This window comes from Callithrix jacchus, chromosome 12, assembly GCF_049354715.1.
Source record: "Callithrix jacchus isolate 240 chromosome 12, calJac240_pri, whole genome shotgun sequence".
Lineage (NCBI taxonomy): Eukaryota > Metazoa > Chordata > Mammalia > Primates > Cebidae > Callithrix > Callithrix jacchus.
The window spans coordinates 49809685-49817292 of NC_133513.1; the positions used below are offsets into that span (position 1 = coordinate 49809685).

The following is a 7608-nucleotide window of genomic DNA, read 5'->3' on the forward strand; positions in this document are numbered from 1 at the left end:
ATGCACCTGTTGTTAGATAAATTCCAAAATATGAATCATAGTTTATTTTGACTTTAATGATGACCCTTTTTCTAACCCTGTACCCAAGCAGTTAATTGCTGTCAAAGAACCCAGACAACAGGACAAATAGGAAGTTCCATAAATCTGGGACTGCTTCCCTTAGATGAGCCTCTGGCCCCCAGGACTTTCTGACTACAGTCCAACATCTGACCCTCTTCTATGAACACTCCAGAACTTCTCTACCCTCACCCAACCTGAACCATTGTGTTGGTTAATTGTATGTGCCAACTTGACTAGACTATGTTATCTACATATCTGGTCAAACACATCTGGATGTTGCTGTGAAGATATTCTTTAGATGAGATTAACATTTGCAATCAGGCTTTGGGTAAAGCAGATTGCATTACATAATGTGGGTGGGTCTCATCCAACCAGCTGAAGGTCTTGGAGAAAAGACTGAGTGGCTAGAGAGAGAAAGAATCCTTCCAGAAGACTGCCTTCAGATTGAGCTTTTCCCTGGGTCTCCAGCCTGCCAGTTGCGCCTATCCTGCAGATTTTGGACTTGCCACTCTCCAAAATCATGTCAGCCAATTCCACACTCATGTCTGAACATCCACATCACCTCCATGATCCTGGTTTTCCTTCTTTCTCTCTAGATTTTCCAGAGAGAAAGAAAGTGCTTTCTCAGGTGCTTTGAGGTTTTATCCTTCTCAGTTCAGCTTCAAAGAAATCCTTTCCTCTTGAGAGGCTATTCTCTCCTCAAAAGACTTCAGGCAGATGCACACTTTCAATCACCTCTCACATGCTGCTGGCCCCAGCCCAGATTTCTCTGAGGTCCAACAGCTCCACCTAGACACTATCACCTGCTGACAGCACCTAGACACTCAAAAGTTGTGATTTTATTCTGCCAGATGAGAAGTCTAGTTTTCTATGGGAAAATGGAGCTAGCCTTCCTAAGAGATAGCTGGGTTTCATTGCATGTTTTTGCACAGTTTACTTCCTATAGTTGCAATCTGAAGACCAGTAATATCCTTCTCCAATTTGGACAATGACTCCTCAGCCATTTCTGTGGCTTCCAGCTCACAAAGAACCCCAGCTGAGTCAAGTACAACCTCATAGTGACCAGTAAGTCCAGCCATGCCATGCACCTCCACCAGCATATGTTAACCTTAGATATTATTAGGATGGAAAACTGCCTCCGACTGATGGCAACACATCCTATACTTTCCTCTAGCCCCTCTGCTTGGTATTAGAAAGTTTCAGCTAGAAATCCTATCCATTATCAGGCAGGTTTTATTTTTGTATGCAGCATCTCACAAGTTAGTCCCCCCATTGTGGTCTTGGCTATACTTTATCATTCAAAAATTCATCAACATTCTGGTGACCGGACAGCATATTTTGATGGTTGATTGTATTCTATGTCATTTAAAGGGATTCAGGGAGAATGCTTTCATGGGATTCATATGTCATCCTGAATTAGAAGGTTAAGCTTGAGTCCTAAAGATTCTCCTCACTCTGACATTCTCTTAGCCAATAGTTCTTTAAAATTTTCCAATCTCAGTTTTCTTTAAGAGTTCCCATTTTGTTTTGGCTGGGCATGATGGTGCACCCCTGTAATCCCAGCATTTTGGGAGACCGAGGCAGGTAGATCACTTGAACTGAGGAGTTAAAGACCAGCCTGGGCCACATGGCAAAACTCTGTCTCTGAAAAGTGCACACCTGTAGTCCCAGCTACCTGGGAGGCTGAGGTAGGAGGATTGCTTGGGCCGGGAGGTCAAGGCTGCAGTGAGCCAAGATTGTGCCACCGCACTCCAGCCTGGGCAACAGAGTGAGACTCTGTCTTAAAAAAAGAAAGAAAAAAGAAGATGTCTCCACACTCCCTGACCTGCATTACATCCTCCCACTGGGACCAGCCTTATTCCAGAGAGGTGGCAGCATTCCCACTTCCCTTTGTGAAACCAGAGAACAAATTCTGGCCAACCATTGCCTGGATCGATGACATATATGAAGATCAGCACCTGGTTTGTACCTGCCCCCCACATGGAAGTTTATGAGTCTCCATTTTCTGAACAGAAGAGGGCCTCTTCTTAGTCCTCTCCGGCTAAGTTCAAAGGACTGATTTGATGCCTCTCCCCAGAGCATTTTATAAGCAAGAAAGATTTCATCTCACACCCCTGCCTCAAGTAGGGGTCTTATATACTATGTACATATATCTTTGTAATCTCTGTCAAGGTAAATGTAAATACAGTAGCCGGAGGGAGCTGAAGCTGACTGTTGGAAGATGGATTTGCTTTGGTTATTTTGTTTCCACATGTGCCAGTTGCCTGGATTGGGAGCCATTTTGCTTTGTTTTGGTTTTTTGCATAGAAATTCTTAGGAACTTAAACTTTCGGCCGGGCGTGGTGGCTCACGCCTGTAATCCCAGCACTTTGGGAGGCCGAGGCAGGTAATCCCAGTTACTCAGGAGGCTGAGGCAGGAGAGTCGCCTGAGCCCAGGAGGCGGAGGTTGTGGTGAGCCGAGATCGCACCACTGCACTCCAGCCTGGGTAACGAGAGCGAAACTCCGTCTCAAAAAAAAAAAGGTCCGTGTGGACTGTGCCGTCCGTGGGAAATCCCAGGGAAAATGTTTACATTTTTATACCCTGAACAACTCTTTTTCCTCTAATATGCCTAACCTGTAATCACATTTCTAGGTGTTTTCCTCTTTTTCTGTGTGTGGGTTTTTTTTTTTTAATCGGCATTTATTGGTATTCTAATAAAAGCCTTTCAATTGGAAAAAAGAAAAAAGAAAAGAATTCCCATTTTGCTTAACTCAGGTACATGCCTATAATCTGGAGCACTGGTACCTTCCAAAGTACTAGCCACAAACCATGTCTAGCAAATGTTATTATGAAGGGGAAAAAAAGGAAACCAATGGTCTTTTGCTCTGAAATCTTTCTCTATTAGACAAAGTCCAATGGCCCTCACTTAGTGTTTTGCCATCTGCTACAATCCACCAGCCTAGGGCTGGAATATCTGCTGCCTGCATCTGTTTGCTGCCTTCTGCTCTTAACTTTCCAAAGCATCTCCATGTTTTAAGGAACAAATCCTGTATCAGATGGGAGCTCTTTAGTATATGAAGAGATATGAGATTATCTGGTCTGGGTAGATGAGGAATCCTGATTGTGAGAGATAGCAGCAGTGATGAATGTTGAGCTCCACATAAAAAGCCCCAGGAACTGATCAATTGCACACTCATAAATAGCAAGCCTTTATCTTCATGCTTTGGGACAATCTTGTTTTCATAGGTAGCCCATGAAGATGATCAAGATTTCCCAAGAGTGATGTTAGTTTTCAGTTTCCACATGTAATATGAAAACAATTTTTACCCTTAACTATAGCTTTTGAGTTCCTTTTTCTCTAAGGAAATATCTAGGCATATTATGAAAATTAATCACTGCACTATATTCACCAAAAATAACCTTTTCTGGAGGCAGTCACAGGGGTCTTCTCATTCTTTCTATATACAGTCTTGCTTTTAAATTAAAAATAGTAGCTTTGTTGTAAGTTCTGAAATCAGAAGTGAGAATCTTTCAACTTCGTTAGTCTATAGTATGCTGTATGCTTGGGATATTGCAGACCCAAAGAAAGTCTAACTCATCAAACTTCCTCTTTAGGATTTCAAGTGAACTGTGTCTATGAAGACTGATTTTAGACTCCTTAGCTTCTTCATAGCTTGTGAGGGTGAGGTGGGCTGTTTATCTTATTTGTTTTTAACCTCTCACCTTCACAAAGACAAGATTCTATTTAAAGCCTTGCTGTTCAAAGTATAATTTGCAGAACAACAGCATCAGCACCGCCTGGGAGTTTGTTACAAATGCTACTCTCAGGCCCACTCCAGACCTGCTGAATCAGAATTTCTCTGAATCAGAACCTCCACTTTGGGAGGCCGAGGCAGGTGGATCACGAGGTCAACAGATCAAGACCATCCTGGTCAACATGGTAAAACCCCGTCTCTACTAAAAATATAAAAAATTAGCTGGGCATGGTGGCACATGCCTGTAATCCCAGCTACTCGGGAGGCTGAGGCAGGAGAATTGCCTGAACTCAGGAGGTGGAGGTTGCAGTGAGCCAAGAGCATGCCATTGCACTCCAGCCTGGGTAACAAGAGCGAAACTCCGTCTCAAAAAAAAAGAAAAAGAACCTCACGTGGTTCATGCTCATGTTAAAATTAGAGAAACGTTGATTTAAAACACTGAACATCATCTGGGTTTCTATATTCTGTATCTGTAAAATGGGGTTAAAATCAATCATGTCTGTTATAGCATATTATGAAATTCAGCTAATATAGGGAATATGGAAGTGATATCCAGATGAAAAGAATTAAAATCAGTTCGTAGATTCAGCACTTACAGGGTTACAGTGCAGAGGAAGTAAAATGCGCACAGCACAGTGCTTGGCAAAATGTAAGATGCAATCACAGAATTAATCATTCCTTATCTAATAAATGTTTATTAAGTTTTTATTAGATGCTGGCCACTGATCCCACCCCTGCTCTCACAGATGTGAAAGGTGACAACAGACAGGAGATCCACAGCAAGAGGAATTCTTTAGGGTGGATAAAGGCCAGATTCTGTAGTGCAAACCTTTTCCCACACTCTAATCTTACGGAGAGATTAAAAAGGTGTTTTTAGAGCCTGGTGAAAGTGACTTTGAGTGTAGCCTGAGTCAGAGATTTCTCTTCTCCCTCCTGAGCTGGTGAATCCCTTTTACATTGACCTCTGCTATGGGGATTCAGACACAACCAAGTATCAACAATGCGCACTAGCACATGATGCTGGGGAAATACAATATCTATTATCCCTTGACACTTGCTCCACTCTTACAATGCATGATGCAACTAAAATCCATGGTGCATAGACACAGTCTCGGCTAAAGAATATTTTCAAAGAAGCAAGCGTGTCAGGCTTGTAAGCAATGCAACAGTAAGAAACTGAGTAGACCCCATGGTTGGAAATAACTTTCAGAAGAAAAAACAGCTCAATTATTGTGCAAGGGGCTTTCTTGGATAGAGACGTCTTCGTTGAATCATAGTCTTCAAAGAGCTGAGGAAACCCAAGACAAGGCCTAGTCCCAGGGACATCAGCACAAAGGCAGGGAGAAGAACACTGAAAAAAGCAGGGAAAAGAGCATTGCCAATAATCACACCTGAAGGCAGTAAAGAGGAACACGTGGTCAGTTCAGACCAGTCAGTCCACACACTGGCACTTGGACTTGCTGATCTGTTTCAATCCCTTCATTTATAGAAAAGGAAGCAAGTTCCAAGAGATTACACTTTTAGGTTTTCCATATCACTGTGGAATTAAATATCCTAACTACACTGGAAAAACTTACCATCTACTTTGGAAATAATTCATGCTGATTTAAAAAAAAAATAAAAAACATGTCAGGTAGTACCTGTGGCCAGGGAGAGCAAAAGCACTGTGATCAGTGTGGCCAGGAGAATATCAAGAGCTGGTTTCTGCAGAAATTGACAAGCTGATCCTAAAATTCATATGGACCCAGAAGAACCAAAACAATCTGGAAAAAGAAGAACAAAGTTGGAGGAGTCACTCTTCCCGATTTAGAAGCTTACTACAAAGGTATACTAATCAAGGGTATGTGTTGCTGCCATAAGGATAGACATGTGGACCAACAGAATAAAATTGGGAGTCTAGAAATAAACCCTCACCTTTCAGCGTAATTGATTTTTCACAAGAATACCAAGACATTTCAATGGGGAAAGAAAGTTCTTGAAAAATGATTCTGGGACAATTGAATATCCGCATGCAAAAGAATAAAACTGGATACCTAACTCATACCAGTTAACTCAAAATAGATCATAAACATGAAAGCTAAAAACTTTTCTTCTAAAAACCCTTCGAAGAAGAATAGGAATAAATCTTTGTAATCTTGAGTTAGGAAAAGCTTTCTTACATACTATACCAAAAGCATAAGCAACAAAAGAAAAAATAAATAAATTTGACATCAAAAATTAAAATATATTTAATAGTGATCTCTAAACTCCAGATTAACTGCATTCAAACATTCTGGGAAAAAAGAAAAGGAGACTATATAAAAATACAGAATCCCAAGCCACACCTTAGACAGTATGAAAAGCTATACTTTTACAAATCTCAGATTATACTGATGCTAACATACAACTGCAGGTGGAAATTCTCATTCTAGAAATTTAAACAAAGCATGAAATAGAATGAGAAGAAAATACAGTTGAATATCTTATGCCAGCATGAGGGAACATTTTCAATATGTAAAAGCAAAGAAATAAGCTCTTTATTTATTCATTCATTCATATATATTTGAGACAGTGGCTTGCTCTGTCATCCAGGCTGGAGTGCAGTGGCATAGTCACGGCACAGTGCAGCCTCGACTCCTGGGCTCAAGGGATCCTTCCACTACAGTCCCCCTACAACTGTAGCTGGGACCACAGGAAAGCACCACTATACCCAGCTAATTTTTTAATTTGTTTGTAGAGACAGGGTCTCGCAGTGTTGCTCAGACTGTTTTGAACTCCTGAGCTAAGCAATCCTTCTGCCTCAGCCTCCCAAAGTGCTGGGATAATAGGCTTGAGTCACCATGCCCAGCCCATTGATTTATTAAGCATGTAGTTATTGGGACTATCAAGCACATGCACTTCTTGGCTACATGAAATGTTTAAACATCTGTGTATCAAACAGATGTCTAAATTACAAACAAACTAGGAAAATCTATTTTTAATATCTATAGGAAACAAAGATAACGTCTTTCATAAGTTTTTTTTAAATACACTTATAATCTACTAAGAAAGGCAAGTAATAAAAGTAGGAAATTGACATAGTTCACAAAAGAAAATGAATTCCCAAAATTAAAATGCAAATATGCAGAAAAGTGTTTGGCTTCTCTAATAATTGTAGAAATGAAGACTATCTGGATAAAATACAAAGTACATGTGTGCCTATGAAGATGTTAAATATGAAAGCAAATGGAATGAATACCAGGGCCGTCGTGGTGCAGTTAAAGAGAGCTTTCTTCTACAGTCTTAGCAGTTGAAATTGCCGCATATCTGACTCTCACTCTTTCTTGTATGTCAACTTTTATCCAGTATGTTGTGGTAGCAAACAACCCCAAAGTCTCAGTGGCTTACAACAATCAAGTTTTATTTCTCACTCATGGTGTGTGTTGGCTGTGGGCTGGCACATTGCTCCATGTGTCCTCTTCCCTCCAGGTTCCAGATTACTAATAGGAATATGACACTATCTGGAATAGAGGAAAACACAGCATTGGAAACAGTGATGATTCTCAAAGCTTCTGCTGGGAAAAACCTCATGTCACTTCTATTCATGTTCCATTGACCAATGCAAGTCATAGGTTCAGAGAATAGGATAGAAGGGCCCAAGAAAGGGTCTCTAAAAGAATGCAGCAAGCAGAGGGTAGCAAATCATATGAAAAAATTATACAATCTTCCATAATCCACCTTCCTGATCATAGATATTCACTTTCTTCCTTTTGAATTAAAAAGACACTCTCTCACACCCCAAGGAAAAATATTTCCCAAAGGCCTGGCTAATTATGGCTTCAGACCCAAAGCCA

The 7608-nt window shown here is 40.8% G+C and overlaps 1 long non-coding RNA gene across 1 annotated transcript; it reads right to left on the reverse strand.

Moving 5' to 3' along the window:
* Positions 1-2720: 2720 nt before the first annotated feature.
* On the reverse strand, positions 2721-7277 carry LOC144578498 (uncharacterized). Its single transcript, XR_013524388.1, has 2 exons — positions 7014-7277; positions 2721-5559 (listed from the first exon to the last, which is right to left on the reverse strand). It is a non-coding gene; the product is annotated as an uncharacterized LOC144578498 (long non-coding RNA).
* Positions 7278-7608: the final 331 nt, after the last annotated feature.